Here is a 21910-nt window from a genome sequence, read left to right as displayed (position 1 = left end):
TATGTAATGAACATTAGACTGCTTTTCAAATATTTTTTTGATAAACATTTGTAACATTTAATATATTTTATAAAAACGGTAATACATACATTATATGAATATGCAATTGCATTCTTATGCGTAGTTTTTGGAATCTTATTATCTTGTAAATGCAGGTAAGATTTGTATGTCTTCATTACTTCGTCACTTCAGTGCCACATTTCATCCGAAGGTCAGGCGACAGAAATAATAATAATGATTGTATCATCAGTACTTAAATATATTTATTTATTTATTTATTTTATTTATTTTTTTTTTGTAGCAGTGCATTCAGTTTGACCAATCACAGCCAATTCCTTGCAGTTCAATTTGGCCAATCAGAAACAAGCTATACAATTTGCAGGCAATTGTCCAATCACAGATTTTAAGGAGATGAGCACAAGTTGAGCGGGTAACGGATATGATATTTCAACGGAAATCATGTCGTTTCCTAGCTATGCTTTGTTTTATTTCCCTGACTCGGAGATAGTGGACAGCACCGATATCATTTTAAGAGAACACAGACGAGCAGAGTACCAGCTCCCGCGAACAACTCAGAATAGCGGTGCGCCTGACAAGTCGCGGCCGACATGGACAGAGCAAGATACTGGCAGCAAAAATACTACTACTTGGTGGTAAGTTAAGTTTATTATTGTTACCTATTAGCGACTAGCTTTAAGATAACATTTTGGGTGCATAAACTACTTTTCCACGTGGACAGTGTGCATATCTCAATGTTAGTACGTGGACCTTTGACGTTAACAGCAACACTTATTAACGTTAGGTCTAGAAACTTCTGATGCTTATTCTATAAAGTGACTTTTCTTGTTTGATTCAAGTATAAAAGCATTGTCTGTTGTCTGTTGTCTTTACTCATAAAAAGAGTAAACTTACTATAGGTAGATCAACCAGCTACCATCAAATCAAATAACTGTACACTGTGAAATTAAATGAAATGGTGTGTGTGTGTGTGTGTGTGTGTGTGTGTGTAATTGCAGACGTTTACAAAGACTTAATCATGAAGAGAGATGCTTTTAAGAGAGGAGAAGACATCTGGAAGACCACTGCAGAGAAAGGGAAAAACCACCTGAAGCCATAAAGGTTTTAGATTTTTTTATTTATTTATTTTTATTTTTATTGATGAAATGTTAATTTTAGTGTGTTGCTTTTAGAGTGCAAGTACATCTCAAAGTGCAGCTGATGCTGCAATGGGAGACAAACTTAAAAGAGACCTCCAGAACCTGCAAAGACAGAAAGCACCTGTAACCTCTACTCCAATGTCAGGTGACTCAGATAACACTGACACTGAGCTGTTTGAAAATACAGAGCAGAGACAATCAAGGAAAAGAGTAAGCAGTGTTTGCATTTCATATAAATTTTTTTTTTTTTTTTTTTTTTTTTAATATGACTAATGGTTGGCTGCCACTTCATCTCAGAAGAAGATTCATAAAGCATGTTCTCTTTCAGGTGTCCAACTGGTTCCTTCAGTAGACTGAAATATGCAAAAGTATATTTTAGTAAGACTTGCTAATGTAGATTTTGGTAAGATCTACCCAATTTTGAATCCTTTTGCCAAATTAACTGGGTATTTTCCCAGCTAACAATTTTTGGTTCCCAGAACGTTCTGGGAACGTTAGGTTTTGGTTCCCAGAACGTTACCAAGAACGTTCCCTATTGGTTAGCCAGGAAAGTTTTCTTAACGTAAATAGAACGTTCCCTGCAGGTTAGGGGAACGTTCTGGGAACCTATCGGGAACGTTCCGGGAACGTTCCCGCAACGTTCCGAGAACGTTCCCTGTAGGTTCCCAGAACGTTCCCCTAACCTGCAGGGAACGTTCTATTTACGTTAAGAAAACTTTCCTGGCTAACCAATAGGGAACATTCTATTTATGTTCCTAGAAGGTTCCCTGAAAGTTCTCTGAAGGTTCCCAGAACGTTCTCCTAACCTCTTCACTCCGATACCGCTGCCGTATGTCAGCACTCCCGCGTCCCGTAGTAAGCAGACGGACGGATGTGGACCTCAATAATCACTACTACAAACCATGTCTTGTTTTAAACTATTGTTTAATCCTTACAGATATTTAGAGCACATTTAGCCACCATAAAATGACATTAAATTATCCTTTAATATCCTAGATTTGTTTTATTCGTTAATATATAAGATTAGAAGTACCATAACCCAGATTTTGTTTATTAAAGCACCAAATAACACTGACTTCAACAAAATATTGGATTTTAAAAATGTGAATTTTATTTTTACAGACATTGAAAACGAATACATTTATTTGACTTAGAATAATATTACATTCGTTTCTTACCACTGAATTAACGACGATGTGCTTCTCTCTTTTGGTCAGTACACAAAAACTTCTCCGTTAACATCATGTTCTCTTCAATTGGACGTGTCAAATTTCCCTGAAATCACAATATTTACTCTCGTATATATATTAATTATAAGTAATTATTCATTAAAGCGATCAATCAACGAATGTTAGTCAGTCAGTAAAACGAAATGACCGTTAATTTTTAAATTACGCGGGTGCGCGGCTTTCTGTGGAAGGCAGGATTGAGCGCGTGCTAGAGAAGCGCGTGCAGATCAGAGGCGCGCAGAAAATAAATATACAAACAAACCCAGTGTTAATGATATGATTTTCTGACTACGCTTAACCTTGGCTTAATTGGAATTATATTATAATTATAATTCGATTTGACCACTTTGATGTCTACACTTTATTAAACGCTTATTTTAGACATGAAATTCTGCAAAAAAATAGTTTGTTTATGATTAAAAAGAATACATTTTAACATTAGAATGATCAGAAAGATCTGCCAAGTTTTTATTAGTTTACACTGATATGACAACTAAAAATAACCTGCAGGGAACGTTCTGGGAAGGTTGTTTTTAGGTTATAAAATTAAACCAAAAAATAACCTGCAGGGAACGTTCTGGGAACGTTCCCTGTAGGTTGTAAAAATGCAATCTAAAAATAACCTACAGGGAACGTTCTGGGAAGGTTGTTTTTAGGTTATAAAATTACACCAAAAAATAACCTGCAGGGAACGTTCCCAGAACGTTCCCTGTAGGTTGTAAAAATGCAATCTAAAAATAACCTGCAGGGAACGTTCTGGGAACGTTCCCTGTAGGTTGTAAAAATGCAATCTGAAAATAACCTACAGAGAACGTTCCGGGAACGTTCTCTGTAGGTTCTAAAAATAAAACCTAAAAATTACCTGCAGGGAACGTTCTGGGAAGGTTCTTTTTAGGTTATAAATTTAAACCAAAAAATAACCTGCAGGGAACGTTCTGGGAACGTTCCCTGTAGGTTATTAAAAAGAGAACCTACAGGGAACGTTCCTAGAACGTTCTCATTTGGTTCCCAAAAAAATAACCAAACGGGAACCATAGGGGAACGTTAGGGGAACGTTCTGTGTTTGCTGGGTTAGAGTCGTTGTTGGTTATGTAAACATCCATCCATAGAAAAAAAATGAGTGACCATCTATACAACCATATGACTGTACTTTAGGGCAACATATATATGTGAAAATATCAAAAATATATTTACAAGCATTTATTAAAAAATGTAAATGGATGCTGCCTTTTTGGGACAGCAAAGTTCTTCCCTAAACCTACCCAATAGATTGATTATTAAACACTTGTTTAACACATTTATTAACATAATATTTAATTGTTATTGAAGAAATATTTCCGAAATATTTCCGATGTTCTGATATATACACTACCGTTCAAAAGTTTGGGGTCAGTAAGACTTGTAATAGTCTTTAAAGAAGTCTCTTATGCTCATCAAGGCTGCATTTATTTGATTAAAAATATAGAAAAAAAAAAGTAATATTGCAAAATGTTTTTACAATATAAAATAATGTTTTTTATTTTAACATACTTTAAAATAGAATTTATTCCTGTTACTCCAGTCTTAAGTGTCACATGATCCTTCAGAAATCATTCTAATATGTGAATTTATTATTAGAATGATCAATGTTGGATAATATCAACAGTTGTGCTGCCAAATATTTTTGGAACCTGTGATTTTTTTTTTTTTTTTTTTTCAGGATTCTTTCATGAATAACAAGTTTAAAAAGTACAGTGTTTATTCAAAATATAAATATTTTATAACAATGTAAATTATTTATTATTAACTTTTAATAAACTTTTAATTATTAACTTACTACATCCTTGGTGAATAAAAGTATTAATTTCTTAATTGTACTGACCCCAAACTTTTGAACGGTAGTGTATGTATATACTCTAATATATATATATATATATATATATATATATATATATATATATATATATATATATATATATATATATATATATATATATTAGAGTATTTTTGTCTTTGATAGGGTACCACAGCCAGTATGGAAAGGAAAAGTCATCTTGGTGACTCTTTATTAACAGCTATGTCAATATAAGGCAATGTAACCTTTTTTAGCCACATTACCATTATGGTATATGATCGTTTGTTATATTTATAAATGTAACAAAACCTTATTAGCCGTAACCAACTTGCCATTATCCTTAGAAATTCCTGTCTTTGCACAACAAAAGTTTTAAAGTTACAGCAATGCTTCTTTAGAAAATACATTTTATTGAATCAATAGACCTTGATTAACTAAAAATGAAGAACTCAAATGTGTGTTGTTTTTTTATTTATTTTTGTCTTGTAGAGTTTCCTGGGATTGTATCATCTCTCAAAGATGTCCTAGAGTCCATGAAAAGAGGCCCATACAGCTCAAGATCAAGTTCCAGTGAGCTGTCTCTTGCTGAGTCCTCAGAAATGGTAAGGAAAAAAGTTATGATAATAAATTCATGACTGTAATAATTATTTTGTGTTTTTGTATATGCTTAACCATATAGAAAATCCATTAGCATAGTCATTATGTGAGAATGGTGGACATTCGCTGCTTTCCAGCATAGACCAAGCCTATCAAGAAAGGGTACTGTTGCCAGTGAAAACACAAGCCGGATCAGGGTTTACAGTCCTGAATTGTACTGTAATTTGCTGAAATTTTTACAGTTTCTTTTTCCCCTTTCACAGACACTGTGATAAAAGAGTTCCCAAAGACGACAGTGTCTGAGGTGCGGGCCCTCATTTGGAGGAAGTGCAACAACGAGTCAACCTCAAAGAACAGTCACTCTCCACTGGAAGGATGAAGAAGATGTGATGTTTGAGTTGTTACAGTTCTTGGTTAACTGTTTGGCTATTGCTAGTTTGTTAAAAATGCATTTGTTTGTCTTCTGTGGCTCCATATGTGGTTCAATTGTTTGATGAAATTGCTAGTTTCCTACAAATGCTTTATGATTTATTTTTTATTATTCTTATTTTGTGTTAAATGGAGCTCTGCAGATCACTTATCTTTATTTTTGAGAACATATTTTGGCTAAAAAAATGTCAAATTAAATAAAAGTTTTGTACTTTTAAAAATGTGTATTTGATACTGTCTTTACAGAAACAGTAGTTTGCATTATATTTGTAATATATTAAACTTTTGTTATAAAAAGTATATTTTTAATATTAAAAAAAATGTATTATTGGCACACTAAATGGGTTTTTTAAATGTATATTTTTAATATATTAAACCTATATTTCTGGTATATTAAATGATTTTGTAAAATATATTTTTAATATATTAATAGTGAATTCTTCAGTGTTATGAAAATACATTATAAATGACCTAATGTTATATTTAAAATATACTGTAAATGCATTAATTATTAGCTTAGCTTAGCTTGTAATGCACTTCTAATACAACATTTAAGTGTACTCTAAATAAAATTAAGGGTAGTATAGTTAAAATACACTAAATGTACTTGAAGTGGGTCCATTTTAACACAATTTTAATACATTAAATGCACTTAATATACTTAAAGTTGTTTCAAAATAATACATTTTGCAAATTTAAATATAGATTAAAGGGAGCAACTGAAAGCACAACGTGTTCTCTGACACCGACCTTCACTCAAGAAACGTGAACAGGGCCTTTTATTCTGCCTGCACGTAAGCGGATTGGTCGAGCGTCGTGACGTCATAAACACGATTGACAGGGGTTCAGTCCATGTTCATGAACCTATTTAGAATACAGAAACAGCGGCAAAAAGGGAGCAAGAGTTAAAGAAATGGCGCCATCTGGTGGGTTGAGCAACAGCAGGTAAGCATTACAGAGTTCACTGACTAAAAACTGACTAATATTGTGGCATCATGTTATGCAAGTGAAATTTATGTGACATTACATACACACATTAAGACACCATACTTGACCATGATCATAAGACGTAAATTTAAATGTGATCAAGATGATCTGCTTAAAACTTTAATGCAAAGCTAACTTACTAATTTATATGGTTGACAAAAACCCTAAAGGAAAATGCATTTAACAATTCAATAATAATCACCAGTGACAGTAAAACTTAAGTTCTTTCAGCAGTTCTGATGATTGTGATGGTGAGAGACACAGATGAATAATCGATTCACACATTGACTCAGACAAACCTGCATAGACATATTTTACAACTGCATATCATGAAACCCATTTATATCCCGTACCTATACATATATACATGGAGATTGTTGTTGGAGATTGTTGTTGACTTCAGGAGAGCGCACACTCATCATGCTCCTCTGACCATCAACGGTGTGTCTGTGGAGAGAGTGAGCAGCACCAGGTTTCTGGGTGTGCACATTACTGATGATCTCTCCTGGGCGAAAAACACCACTGCACTGGCCAAGAAATCACAGCAGCGTCTCTATTTTCTCCGCAAACTAAGAAGAGCAAGAGCACCAGCCCCCATCATGTGCACCTTCTACAGAGGCACCATCGAGAGCATCCTGACGAGCTTCATCACTGTGTGGTTTGGAGTCTGCAATGCCTCCTGTCGAAAAACCCTCCAATGTACAGCGAGAGCAGCTGAGAAAATCATTGGTGTCCCTCTCCCCTCCCTCCAGGACATCTACAGCACTCGTCTCTCCCGAAAAGCCCTCTGCATAAGCTGATCCCACCCACCCAAGGCTGTCAGGAAGCTCAACTCTCTTCCGGCTCTGCCCCCACGCCCCTCTTCTTCCCCACGCACATTTTGAACTCTGACACATACACGCAAACACACACTCACACACACCCACAAACCTGCACCAGTCACTTTGTGCAGCATTGGTCTGCTAGCTACCTCATACCTACCTCTCTGTCAGTTATAAGACTGCTCTCTGTCACTTTATCATATTTATAAGCTCCACTTGCACTATACTGTTGCATTTGCACTACTCATTTACACTATACTGTTTGGTTTGCACTCTCTGCCCTACCCTTACTTGTATATTGTTGTTATTGTGTTGTGGTGTTATTATTATATGTAAATTTATTTATGTAAATTTATGTATGTAAATTTATTTATCTGTACTTATTTGTAATTTTAAAATTCTACCTTTTGTATTTAATATTATCTCTTTGCACCAAGGGGCTGAGAGTAACATAATTTTAATTATCTGTATGTCCTGTACATAAAGCTGACTTTGACTTTGACTTTGATACTAACATAGGCATTGATCATTGCATGTAAGAACTCCCTGCCCATCCAAATTTGGTTGGATAAAACCATTATAACAGTGTATTACAGTCTCAAATGTAATGAAACTCTCAAATGTGTTGTAACTTGAATTTGAAGAGCTCTGACTGCAGATGATATGAGAAGCTGGTGATGGAGGAGAACCTGAGCAACACAATGAAAGCAGCATTAGCCATTGTATACCTAGGCAGAAATGGATTGGCTGAGCCATGTCCGTTTCTAGGGCCTAGGGCGCCACCAGCTGGAAGGGGGCGACAATGAATGCACGTGCTGGCTTTACATTTTAGCAGGGTTGCGATAAAGAGTGGCATGTCACCCTGAAATATTACTGCCGCTCCCTCTGGTCCCCCAATATCATTGGGCTAGCTAGAGTACTGTCCATCTGACAATGCTTGTATCCCATTGGATCAGAGCGCTGTCAATTGCTGCCTGATTGTTGCATGCAAAGTTTGCATTTGTAGCACTTAACAACATTAGATCAACAGGCTCTGACAGTGCTTTGGCAAGGTAACACTTTTTTTTCTCTCCATGCAAAAAAGGCCAATTTAAAATACTGGTACATTAAATTATTAGGGATTTTACCTAGGGCATCAAATTGGCTAGAAACGGCCCTGGGCTGAGCTGATGTGAGCTTGACTGATGAGGCCTGCATGAATGGACACTTGATTTATTAAATATGGGCAAAATAATCACTGTGTTTTTTAGTTTCTCTCCATCTGTCAAACAAAGTGTCTCATCATGGTTTGTCTCTGTAGATTAAAGAGTCATAAAAGCTAGCAGCAGGACAGGAAGATACTGTTCACCTACAAACACGCATACACTGAATGTCCACTCTAACCTACAAACTCCATCAAACAGATCAAACCACATTTCTAAAAAAAAAAAAAAAGGTTTCAGTTTGACTGAGAATAAAAGGGATACCATGAGATGGCAGATGGTTTTAACTGGTTCCTACACTATAACTATATATATATATATATATATATACAAACATTATAAATGAGATGGACTTCCAAAAAAAAAAAAAAAAAAAAAAAAACAAAAAACAAACATGCAATATATACTTTATTTTCCCCCCAAGACATGTTCAGAGCATGTGCATGTAAAATAGGTGGGTCATATGCTGCTGTGGGAGGTTTTTCAAACCAGATGAGGTTGAGAGTTTTCAGTAGATGGTCTTATTAGATCATTCTTTTCGGTGAATGGTTTAAAAAAATATTTCACATGTTTTTGTTCTGTTTTTGCAGGTGGCACCTGATCAGTAAGTTATACAAGTTTTATTATTATTATTATTATTATTATTATTATTATTATTATTATTATTATTATTATTATAGTTTATAGTATGGCCTGTTTTCCATTTCATGATAACAAAGCAAACAAATAATCACAGACCCCTGACCCTGTATTTTTATTTATTCTTTTATTACACTGGCTGCTGGGAAAGGAAAAAAAAATATTTCATTAATTCATATGGGGTGTCAACAGTTTGTATCCAGTGAATTTCCCTTCTGGATATTTACCAAATGGCAACCAGAATTGCTAGAGAGATTTGATAAACTTTAAATTAATGAAATAACAAAAGTATATATTTGTGAGAATCTTCCCCTACTTTGAAAAATCTATTCATTAAATGAAAAATAATCAGAAACATACTGGCTGCAGGGACGAAATGAATACTTTTATTCATTCACAGGCAAACCTTTATTTGATCTTCCTATCACACATAGCCAAGGTCATTGTGTATAGTATTATGGCCTTGTAATTTTGTGTTTTTCATTATGCACTGTTATATGCATTTGTTATGATAGATCTCTAGTGTAGTATAACTTAGCTATGCCAAGTTTGGTCTTTTTGATTTTGTATTTTGATCATCTAAATGATGGTGTATATTATATGTTGATAGCTTTTGTAGTAAAATTAGAGTAATTAGATCAAATTTAAGTGATTCAATTGGGAATCGAATCAATGGTTAGTAGTTAGTAGGGTAGTAGTTAGAGTTAGTAGTTTACACTTTATCAACTGTTCGTCCAACAAAATGTTTAACTTAGGATATCTTACCAACTGGGTGTATATATTATTCCTGTGGCCATCGGATTATAATACAAACAAAGTATTTGGTTGTTATGAGCTAGGTAGCAAAATCTAAGGCACAGTCATTACTTTGTGAACATAAGAAACAAGACAATGTTCTTTCCAATAAAACAAGAATTTATTGAACTACTCTAAGATGCATGAACTAAACTACTAAAATTGGCACACACATACTGTAACGTGGATGCTGAGGCAGAATTAGAACCCATGTGTGGTTGTTTATTAGGAATAGCAGTTTAAACAAACACATGTAAACAAAGGGTCAGCAACAGTTAAGCAGTCCGATCTGTCGACTCTCAAGTATCTCTCAAGTATCGACCGATTTCTTGGTTCAGATGTTCGACCTGTCCATTGGCATGAGGGTGGTCATGGTTGGCCACCAAAATTGAGTTTTTTGTCAGTAGTAGTGTGCGTGAGATGTCCTGCACTGAGGGAGGCGTGAACCCACTGTAGGACACGAGGGCCTCCATGATATTTATTTGGAGGCCTAGAATGACAGTCAGCTGATGGCTTCTTGTTCTAGAGGTTCGGCAGGGAGGTTGTGGCTTCTTGAGAGGGCATCAGCCTTTTTTACTGTCGTGGGTTGGGGCCATTCAGTGACTGCTTGGACCTTGCGTGTATCCATCCTGACTCCGTGATGGTTGATGTGATAGGCAAGGAAAGACATTTGGTCACATGAAAATCACACTTTTCAGCTTTGACGTAGAGCTGGTTCTTCAGTAGGCGGGAAATGACTGTTCTGACATGATCGGGCATTGGCCGAAATACGGCTGGGGAGTTGGCAAGCCCATAGGGCATGACCTGATATTCATAGTGCCCCCTAGTGTTGAGAAAAGCAGTCTTCCATTCATCACCTTCCTTGATTCTGATTAAATTATAGGCACTTTGTAGGTCTAATTTGGTGTAGATGGTGGCCTCCCGTAATTGTTCTAAGGCCGAAGGTACCAGAGGAAGTGGGTAATGGAATTTCACGGTGAATTTCATTGATGCAGGGCCTTAGTCCTCCATTCTTCTTTGCTACAAAGAAAAAAACAGCTGCAGCGGGAGAGGTAGACGGACGGATAAAGCCGGAGTCGAGAGTCCTAAATATATTCTTCCATGGTTTGACTTTCAGCTCTGGATAGCGGGTAAACCTTACTTTTGGGAGGCATGGCATTGGGGAGCAGGTCGATGGCACAATCCCAAGGACGATGTGGAGGAATTTGTGTGGCTTTGACTTTGCTGAAGACTTCAAACAGATCATGATAATAGGTGGGGATTGTTACCTTTACCTGGGTATTCGGGCTCTCGATGCTTGTGGTTAGACATGGCTGAGGCTTTATGGTAAGACAGTTATTGAAGCAAAACTGTGACCACTGAGTTAATTCACCTTGATACCAGGAAATGGTGGGGTTGTGAATGGAGAGCCAGGGGAATCCCAGAATGATTGGGATGAGGCAATGTAGAGAGTAATGGATTCTTGATGTAATAGGTTCACTTGCAATTTGATGGTTTTTGTTCTATGAGTTATTCATTTGCCAATGAGAGTGTCCTTGATACCCTTGGTCTGGATGGGTGGAGTGCATGGTTGAGTAGGAATGTTGTATCTGGTAACAATGTCCTTGTGGATCAGGTTTAGCGCGGCCCCAGAATCAATCATTGCTGTTAATTCAAGAGACAGAGCATCAGTCTTGAGAGAAACAGGTAGTGTGAGTGTTTTGTTGCTGAGTAGGGAGAAATGTTGAATATTTACCCTGGGGTTGGTTTGAGGTTTATATGGGCATCCCAGACTACGATGGCCTGTTTCACCGCAGTAGAAACACAGATGATTCTGTCGACGCCTCTCCTGTTCTTCTTCAGGTAGTCGGGAGACATTCAGCTGCGTGGGTTCATCGTGAGGATGCTTGAATAACGTGGCGGGGACTGACAAACTGCGTGGACTGACCTTGTTCAGGTGAACTGGCAATACTTTGCAAGGAGCAAGCACATGGTCATTGTTTAAATGGTCCCAAGCAGGAAGTGAATGTGGAAGCAGCAGAGGAAGTGTAGGCAGTCAGTATTCGGGTGAGTGCTCCCTCTGCTGGGTTGGCATTACACATACACACACTCACACACGCATACGGTTCAAGGTAGAAGAATTACTGAGTTTGAATGGAATCCCAAAATTTCTAGTATCTGCTATTTCAACCTGAGAAGAGCACAAAAGCAGATATTTGACTTTTAGCTGCTCAAGGAGATTTAGCACCAGTTCAGCAAGAGATTAAGGACACCTTGTTTTACTTGCACTCTGATCTAAATGGGTTTTCCACTGTGGGCTCGTCTTAGCAGAGGGAATCATGCCACTTCTGGTTGGTTGCCTGGTTCTTTGGAAGTCTTTGGGAAGCCTTCGGTGGTGATTGGACAGTTCGAGAGGCTGGATGAAGCTTTGGTTGGTTGGCTGGTTACACAGATGATGCTCTCGGAGCTCAGGTGAGTGCTGGTGAAGTGTTTCTCTCGTTGCAAGCATCTCAAGCGGTTCACACTGTCAGAGCGTTTTAAGCTGGCCCAGCAGTTCGGTGTTTCAAGGAGTTCAGCGATGTTCGGCAGTTCAGGCTGTTCAGGCAGTTCCAGCCATTCACGCTTTGGTTGGTTGCTTCGTTACCAAGCTGAAAGTTCTTTGAAAGTTGGAGTTGCGGGGCGCAAAGACTTTGAGTGTTTCACAAAGCTTTAGCTGGTTCTGTAAAGATCTGGATGGCACAGTCGCGTAATGGTCAAGCAGGGAGTGCTGATGAGAGCGAGCTCAAGATGAAAGGTGAAAGGCTGTTCTGGACATTTGAATTTAACTGGGCTGACGACGTCCATCCCATAAAGTTGTGTTCCATTCATACTGTTGCTCATTTGTGCATGCCTTAGCATAATGTCTTTCTGTCATGTGGAGGCAACTTTTCTGCAAGAGTTTGTAAATCTCTTCAATAAGTGTTGTAATGCAAGCATCATACATAATATCAACTATCCATTTACGTCAACATCTTGGAAATATAATGAGCTCTCATTTAACACTAAACATCGGGCATCTTTCATACACATTAATAACTTTGTCTACGTAACGGGTTATACACACATTGGTTAGCTTTGTAGGTTACAATAAACACACCTAGCATATAGGAGGCAAAAAAAAACATACTACTAATGCATATTGTTGCTCTAACAGCAATACTCAAAAAATAGTTCTTCCAAACTCGTAATGCAAATGTAATTCGTGATGCGCATTCGTGTGCGTTCATCAATGGGGCAAAGGGAGATGGGTGGGTCTTGTGAACCCTGCAGGCTGGACGTGTCAATGTAAATCTGTCTTTCGTGTTTATTCAATTTAGCAATTTATGCATAGCTGGTCAGCAGTTGCCCTGGCCATCTGTTTTCGAGATGGCCTCAGATGAGGGGGAGATTTCTTCTATCACTACTTTATTGTTCTTTTGGGTCTCGTGTTGGGTCTGGCTGATCGCTCTCTTTCTGTGTCTCCTCCTGTATCAGCAGAATGGTCAAGGAGCACCATTAACCATGTGGTTTGCATGGGGGTGTCTTGTCCAGTGGGGAGATAACACAGGATTGATCCAGACAAGGAGGTGTTATTGCTGGGATCAGAAGATTCTAATACTCTCTTAAGAGTCCATAGGGATGGCTGTAAATGAAGTTTATTCCTCAGGCTGGTCAGAGAGGTAACTTTAGATTTCTCTGGAATGTAGTGATGCTGTTTCTCTTTTGGCGATTTGAGGCCTTACACTTTGCAACATATTAGTGTTTTAAAAATCCTTAGTAGTTTTTGCATCAGCACCCAATCGAATTACATATGCAAAATACCATGCTTACAGACAAAGAGTCATAAACTTTCCCTCCAAAAGTGAACGTCACTATTGGCTCTCGGACCTCCTGGAGATGTAGCAGAAACCTTAAAAGCATCATGCACATGCTTTCTCTCTCTCTTCGCTCTTCTGCAAAAATCCTCCGATTGCTGGCCATGTGGAGGAACCCACGGGGACCCTGAGCCAGCACAGGGCGTGCTCGGCAGGCCCGACAGGCCCCAACATATAGAGCTGTGGCTCTCGACCACAAAGAGCCAGACATTTTCACTCAACCCCGGAGTTCATCTTCATGGAAATGTCCTCGAACAGACATTTCTTCACTCGTCTCACATGAGTTCTTCTAGAACCTAAGAGGATGAGGAGGATGAGGAGGATGAGCTAGAACTTGTCAGGACTTCTCTAAGTTGCGACAGGCCTTGCGGCCTTGTCTTTCCATTCCCCAGACTACAGGACTTCAGCTGGGTCCCTCTCAGCTCTTGGTTCTTCTTCACTTTTCACATGGGAAGAAACTCCCAGTCACCATCGAGTCAGAACATCTTTGGAGTTCATCATTCTTCAGACCCGGAAGAACATGATCGTGATTCCAAAACCACCACTGCTCCAAACCAAGACTTTCACCCGAGACTGCATTCGGACACTTGTTCAACGACCAAGGCAATGCAAGTATCGTACATTTAACTAAACAAAACAGAGGTTTAGTATAAGCTGTAGACAGCACTGATGGTTTCAGGTGGTTAACTGACTCTTTCATAGCTTAATTTCCTTGTCTCTCTCTAACTGCTTCTCGCCCTTCCCCCATGTATGAGTAATTTCATGTTTGTTTAGATTAGTTATGTGTTAGTCCTTAGTTAATAAAACTCTTGTGTACAAATTACATGATTTTTGATTCTGATTCTGCCTTGTAAATTAATAATCCCTTTACGATTCCGATTCAAGCTACATGCTCTAATGCAACGGTACTTTAAGAAAGTTATTTTGTGTGGCCAAGAAAATATCATTTCTTAGAGTTGATATGAAATTATATGAACGTTCGCTAGACTCCCTTTTGAGCTAAATCGTGACATTTAAAAGCAGCTTAAGGAAATCAGACACAGGGAATCTGTTCTGTCCAATGATCTGCCTATGAGAATAAATTAAAAGCTGTTTTTAAAATAAAGACATAATTATTATCATGTATTTATTTTTTATATGTAAGTTACTTCACACATTGGTTTTTCTGTAGAGTGCATGAGTTTAAAATATATGTCAGCATATCTGCTGCTGTATTCAGTTTATATATACAATAAAACAACAGCTGATTTTAGGCTTTATAATACAAAAGGAGCTTTAATCTGTCCATATTCATGTTCTTCAGGTGTGTTTGGTGCTAAAACAAATGAAACAGCATCAGTGTCAGTGATGGAGGAAGATTCTGTCACTCTTCACACTGATTTTACTAAAATGCATAAAGACGACTACATAATGTGGTATTTTAGAAATAAATTTCTCATTGCTAAAATGAAGAAAAATAAGCAGATCTTCTCCACGTTTGTTGGTCCTGATGGGAGATTCAGAAACAGGCTGAAGCTGGACAAACAGACTGGATCTCTGACCATCACAAACATCACAACTGAACATGCTGGACTCTATAAACTAGAGATTGTTGGAGCAAAGCTGTCACCAAAAACATTCAGTGTTTTTGTCTGTGGTGAGAAGAAATCATTTGTCCTGGCCTTCACATGCTTTTGTTTTATTTAATATTTACACTTAACATTCAGTCAGTAAATTAAAGTGAAAATACGACTTAAGATAAGATTTGATTTGTTCATATTTCTGTTCATTCTCTCATGTTTTCAGCTGGTTTGCCTGTTCCTGTCATCAGCAGTAACTCTTCACTTTGTTCATCATTATCATCATCATCTTCACAGCAGAATTGTTCATTGGTGTGTTCAGTGGTGAATGTGAGTGATGTGACTCTCTCCTGGTACAAAGGAAGCAGTTTATTGTCCAGCATCAGTGTGTCTGATCTCAGCATCAGTCTCTCTCTACCTCTGGAGGTGGAATATCAGGATAAAAACAGCTACAGCTGTGTGATCAACGATTCAGTCTCAACAAATAAGACTCAACATCTGAACATCAGCAAATTCTGTCACACATGTTCAGGTACAGCAGTGCTCATATATGCGTTTATTTACTGACCTGATCAATGTATTTTGTTGTAGATCATACTGACACATTCACTTCTTTATTATTACAGCATTGGATGGACACTTTACTTCACTCACAGTCTCTCTGATAGTGTTGATTTCTGCTGCTCTTGTTGGATCTCTGTTTATTGCAGCTGCAATCGGGATCTTCTGCATCTGCAGGAGAAAAAGAAAAACTGATCAAGAAGGCAAGAAATAACTAAATATTTCTGTAGTATTTTGGGATTTGACCATTTGTGTGTGTATAATCACAATATATAGTTTGTGTATCTGTATGACACTAGATGGTGCCATTAAAATAGTTACATTTTAGTTTTGTTTAATGCATTTTATTTTTTACTTTATTACAGTTGTTGTTGCTGATAATGAAACAGTTCAGACTTGTGATGAAGAGATCATTTATGCTGATCCGACATTCTACACACAAAATGAACCTAAAGTGGTAAGTTAATTATTTTGTGTTATTGTGCTTTATGATGATCTGACACACACATGATGGAAATAATAATAAAGACAGATTCATTGTTATTCTATTGCTCTAATGGGTTTAGTAGTTTAATTGTAGTAGGGAACCGTATTGTCAATATTGTGTTATCGCGATAGCAGAACTGTCTTGATATTATCGTGGTCACATGACGATATAAAACAATAGGTGTACGGACAAAAAAGTGTAGTGTTTAAACTACATTTAAACTTCTTATTCTAACATAAAAGGTCTTTAAAGATTAAAGTGTTTGGGCCATTATGCTTTGGCATAGTATCTGTCAAACGAAAGCACAAAATGGCTTATTTTCTTCATCAAGTCTCTTTTCGCGGTGCGTTTTCATTGACGCTGGAGTTTGCCGTCAAAATAAAAACTCTAGTGCCGTTTTCATCAAAATAAAAGCTTAAAAGAGTATGAATTGCTGACAGCTAGCGGTTTAAATGGGTTACAAATTCAAAATATCTCTTTCAAGTGTAGAGGTAAAAAAGTATTGTAGCCTACTGTAGTGTAAAGCAAAAATAATATACATATGGAAATAATATACATATGAAATAAAATATTATTTTCATTCATCTTCTGTGATATTTTTTACAGAGAGCTACAGAGGAAAATCACGTGGAGTATGCACCTATCTGCATGAGAAAATGAAACTTTCTTTTTACAAAGTATATGTGTCCCTTTTTTTTTCATTCAGATTTAGTATGTGGTCTCTGATCTTTAGAAGTCCTGGACAGCTTCCAAAGTTTGGGATGGTTGAGAGTCCACAAATGCTGACACAACAATTGTATAATGTACATAGTCCCAGTTGTAGTACCAGTTCAGTTTGAAAGCTTGTGGTCTTGTTCCCTTAAATATACACAGATATGTGGTTTGATCTGTCTTTTAAACAGCATGGCATGATAAATGTTACGATAAATGCAGAGCACAACTTCTGAGTATGGGTTACCATTATTAACCACGACACATCATGGGCATAACGCCTATAACTGAACATCTGCAGTTGATGTGCATTTGGAAGTGCATGTGAGGCGTAAACAGCATGTGGTTAAAAAGATTTTTCCACTGCTGCTGATGTGAAACTCATTATTACAGCCTTCCAAAAGGCCGCTGATGTTGGTGGTAGAAGTGGTGCATGCAAATTAAATCCATGCACGCAATGTTTAAAATGCTAACAGTGTCCTTTATTGTGCTTCAATAAACAGTTTTGTCATTCGGCTTCCTGTGAGCTTTCCTTTCGATTTATGACATACAAATGTGAAGTTCATAGCTTGCAAACAGCACAAACCCATTGTCCATTGTCCATAATATTCCTTGCATGGTCATGCTTAGTCCACACAATATAGCCATTTGTACGGTGGCCAAGAGAGCTCAATGCGCTGCAACTTAAGAAAACACATGCAAATAGAAAAAACAACAACAAATTAAGAAAACATCATCAGTTTGACAACACAGGCGCTGCAAATCCTCACAATGCAAACACAAATATGGAAACATGCTGCAAATTCTCACAACACAACCAAACACAGAAACGTGCTGCAAACACGCTGCAACGGAAATGTTTCAGGGTGACCTCAAAAAGTGACAAACCCAACTGGGACCTGATTATTTGTTCAGTGGCTTTTGGTCAGAGTAGAGGTGTTGTCGGTGAACTAAAAGGTGAGTTTTTTTGGTTTATTTTAACATCCTGATCATACAATTCATTGGTCTTTTGGATATTATTAGACTAATCTAACATTAAGTGTGTAATTCATCAGATAAATCTAATAATATCCAAAAGATGATCAGGATGTTAAAATAAACAATAAACTCACCTTTTAGTCACCGACAACACCTCTGCTCTGACCAAAAGCCACTGAACAAATAATCAGGTCCCAGCTGGCTATAGTGGCTGCGGTATGTCACGTGACAAACGTGACGCGTCGCCATGGAAATAATAAAGAGAACGTTCTAAAATTAAAAAATAAAAAATAAAAACTGGGGGGGGGGGTCAGATAGAATATTTTAAACTCACCAGTGAAAGGGTTAATAATGGGCCCGCACATATGGAAAATTCCTCAACAGCATTCGTTGCTAAACTAACATACGTACATATGAAATAAGAATGCATAAGATGCATTATTCAACATATTATTAGGAAAACTATTGGATATATTTGTATATTTGTATATCAGTTCGCATTTCGCCCCCTAGTGGCAGTCGCACAGAATTTTCTCATTTGCCGTGAATCAACCACATTCCGCTTATTCAGTATGGCAAAATAAATTATTTAAATGAATGTATAAATATATATCTACACAAAACCCTCAATAGTTCTGAAAGAAAAGCTCTCTTTAACTGTGTACTCAGTGGTACATAGCTATGAATGTTATGGCGAGGCAGGAAAGGAAAAGAAAATGGGAGTTTTGCAGCAATAATGGTTAATTTTCAAAGCAGAGGTAGTAACGAGAACTAAGAAAGGAGAGCATAACACTTTTGCACAGCAAGGCAATACCAGGCTCTAAAACGAAAGAAACTGATGACATTTATAAGAAAACAATGAACTAAACAGGACACATACAGGTAAGGATGACAACTAACTGGAAACTAGAACAAAAGAAAGAGGAAATGTATCAATAGGAAAACAAGGAAAAACAAGTCCCTGAGACAGAAACTGAAACCAACTGAGACAGTCACTGATTTGAGCAATGCGAGTGTTAATGAAAAACCATTTAATCATTTCTTGCTGGTTTGGTCTAACGTCAGTGTGTAGAGTGACTGAATCTCTCTGCAAAATAAACTGGGACAGTATTTTGAATACAGAAAAGTTCCATTAACTGCTTACTTTCGCTGTGTTTACCTGAATGTCAGTTTCGGTGTTGTGCCCATTTTCAACCCCCACCAAATTATTACCCCCTCTCGTTAAAATCGCTACCTGATTGCCTAATCCTAACCCCTCCCAGCCTACATAACACTCATGTTGAGATCAATGTTAATAATAAACGTTAATAATACAACAATGCCAAATATAGTATTCTGAATGCAGAAATATCAAATGATTTAAATAAAATACAAGATAAAATGAAAATAAAACGTTAAAAATGAAACTAAAAACTGTCAGCAGATGGCGGCAAGTCGCTGATTTTATCACTGAATCCTTAATTCAGGAATAAAGCAAGCGACTCTCTTCACGATTGTGTAATTGAATCAATGACTCAGATTCGTTTAAAAACGCACGTTCATTTATAAACGGAACACAGCTGTGCTTGAACAGAGATGCAGCTCAGCTGTGACTTTGTTTCAGACCATTTTCTTTTGAAATTGAGCAAAATCAGGTAGTGCTACAGTCAGATAATGTAAGGCACTTAATATGATGGAATTTGCACAATCTTTAAGAGTTTGAAATTCACGTTGCTCAATTAGGGACATTAAAATATACACATCATAACTTGGAGAAATAATGCTGACTAATTACATATGGTACTGTTAAGTTCCCCTCTTGTCTAGGGGTTTAAGAGGGGAAGTAGCAACGAAGAAAAAGCAAAAAAATAAAAAATAAATAAAATCCCAGCAAGAACACACTTCAGTCCCCTGTCCCAGAGTGAAGATGACACCAAATTCGAGGTACAAAAAAGTTAGAAAGATAGGAGAGAGCAAGGCCTAAAATAACAAACAAAACATTCAGCTAACTAATTTTAGGGAGCAACTAACTTGCCTCAAGTTCTTGCAGTTGCTTTTAGCGTAATAAATAAATGGAACAAAAGACAGGTACTACCTCCAGACAGTTCACACTGAAATACTATTAGCCACTGCTAATTCCCAACACAAACTCAGGTTGACAACTATGATACTGAAAAACCACTAAGTTCAGTCTGGAGCAGGGGAGAAGTGTGTCTCTCTCGTGCAAACACAGGACTACCACCATGTACTCCACTCTCAGTCTCAGGCACGCTCTCCTAACGAGCCACAGATGATGATGATGATTCTGGATTCTTCCTGAGAGAGAGAGAGAGAGAGAGCGCATAGCACAGACACAGAGCATATGACCACGCCCCCACATTGGGAAACCAAAAAAAAAAAAAAAAAAAAAAAAAAAAAAAAAAAATGATGATGATAATGAAAATACGTCCTTGGACTTAACAGTACGGATTTAAATGCATCAAGCTTTCCAAGATTTAAATTTCAATACAGCATAGAGCAATATAGTAACAGAGGCTTGTGTTGTATTATTTATTGTATATTCAAATCAATTTCAGATACCAGATATACGTTCATGTTTAATATGTCCTGCATAATTCCTTACATAAAGAAATATATTTTATGTTGGAACAGTTTACTGTGTCGGCAAGTGCGCAGCTGACACACCCACCTGAACGATTTCAAAACATCGCTTATCCTGCCCGAAAAGACGATAAACATCGCAGATAACATTTTAAGTAAAAATTAATTTACATACACATTATAAAAACAACTCCTGTGTGACTGATACGCTTAAAATTGGGTGATTTTAGGTCAGCGGTTTGGCTATGAGTCAATGATGCTCTCTGCCGGTAGGGAATAGTAAGATGGCGGATCGAACACTTCCGGTGGCTTCACTGCCTAACGGTGATCCAGTCATTATACATAGATCAGCGGTGACAACACAGCAGTTATTAAGAAGTAGTACAGCGACAGCTTATAGCCTTATATCTACTTATATCTACTTATATAAGTAGAAGGAGTACCTCCGTGACGTGTTCCCATTCATTTGCATTTTCTTTTAAGATTTATTAACATAATGAAACAAACAAATATATGATTAAAACATGTTGAACGGTCAACAGAAAAGTGAGCGCTAACCGCTACTCACCCCTTCTCTACAACCTATCAAATAGGAAATACAATCAGGTAAATACGCACCTGCATCACCCATGTGGATCAAACCCCCGGAAATACAAAATCACAATATAAAATAAAAGACAAACGTTTTCAGCGCATACAAGTAGACAGGGCTAGTAGGCTAAAGTGCATTCACCATTCGACAAATACATGACTTGCCAAGCTTTAAAACCCACACTGGGACGAAAATAAAAAACGTCATCACTTTTTTTTTTTTTTTTTTTTTTTTTGCTTAAGAACTATTGCAGATTCTATAAAAACAAAAGTCGTCACTGTTTCTATGTTGACACCACCACTGAACGGATGTAAACACGATGACGTATTGGTGGGAGGAGGCTTCTGCACGAAGAAAAAACAGAATGTTTTATGTTGAAAATACATGGTAAAATTTCATTATAGGGAACAGTTCTCACTATTAACTATTTACTTATTACCATGCCTATTATTAACATATTGGCTGTTTATTAGTAGTCTAAAGCACCTATTCTGCATGACCATATTCTACATCTTTTATCCTACCCAATATCTTAATTTAACAACTACCTTAATAGCTATCAATAAGCAGCAAATTAGTAGTTTATTAAGGCATAAGCCATTGATGGTTTGTTATAGCGAGAACTGGACCCTCCCACACTGATTGCCCAACCAAAAAATAAAAAAAATTAAAAAAAATAACAACAAAAAGGACTGGTCCTTTGGGGTGAAAAGCAAACATGACTTATAAACAGTACAATCACAAGGTACAGTCAGTAGTCACGCCCCAAGCTGTCGCTATTGGCTGCACAGAGGTAAGCAAATAGGTTGACAGGAAAGAAAGACATCTTTTTTTTTTTTTTTTTTTTTTTTTTTTTTTTTTTTAAGAAAATCATTGTCTA

General features: G+C 37.2%; 1 long non-coding RNA gene across 1 annotated transcript; it reads left to right on the top strand.

Moving 5' to 3' along the window:
* Positions 1–422: 422 nt before the first annotated feature.
* Positions 423–5408, top strand: LOC127153321 (uncharacterized). Its single transcript, XR_007825251.1, has 5 exons — positions 423–653; positions 1017–1119; positions 1191–1302; positions 4710–4822; positions 5081–5408. It is a non-coding gene; the product is annotated as an uncharacterized LOC127153321 (long non-coding RNA).
* The last annotated feature ends 16502 nt before the right edge of the window (positions 5409–21910 follow it).

Source organism: Labeo rohita, chromosome 22 (genome assembly GCF_022985175.1).
Source record: "Labeo rohita strain BAU-BD-2019 chromosome 22, IGBB_LRoh.1.0, whole genome shotgun sequence".
NCBI classification, from domain to species: domain Eukaryota; kingdom Metazoa; phylum Chordata; class Actinopteri; order Cypriniformes; family Cyprinidae; genus Labeo; species Labeo rohita.
Note: the sequence above shows the minus strand (reverse complement) of the source record. Positions and strands in the feature narration are given on the sequence as shown.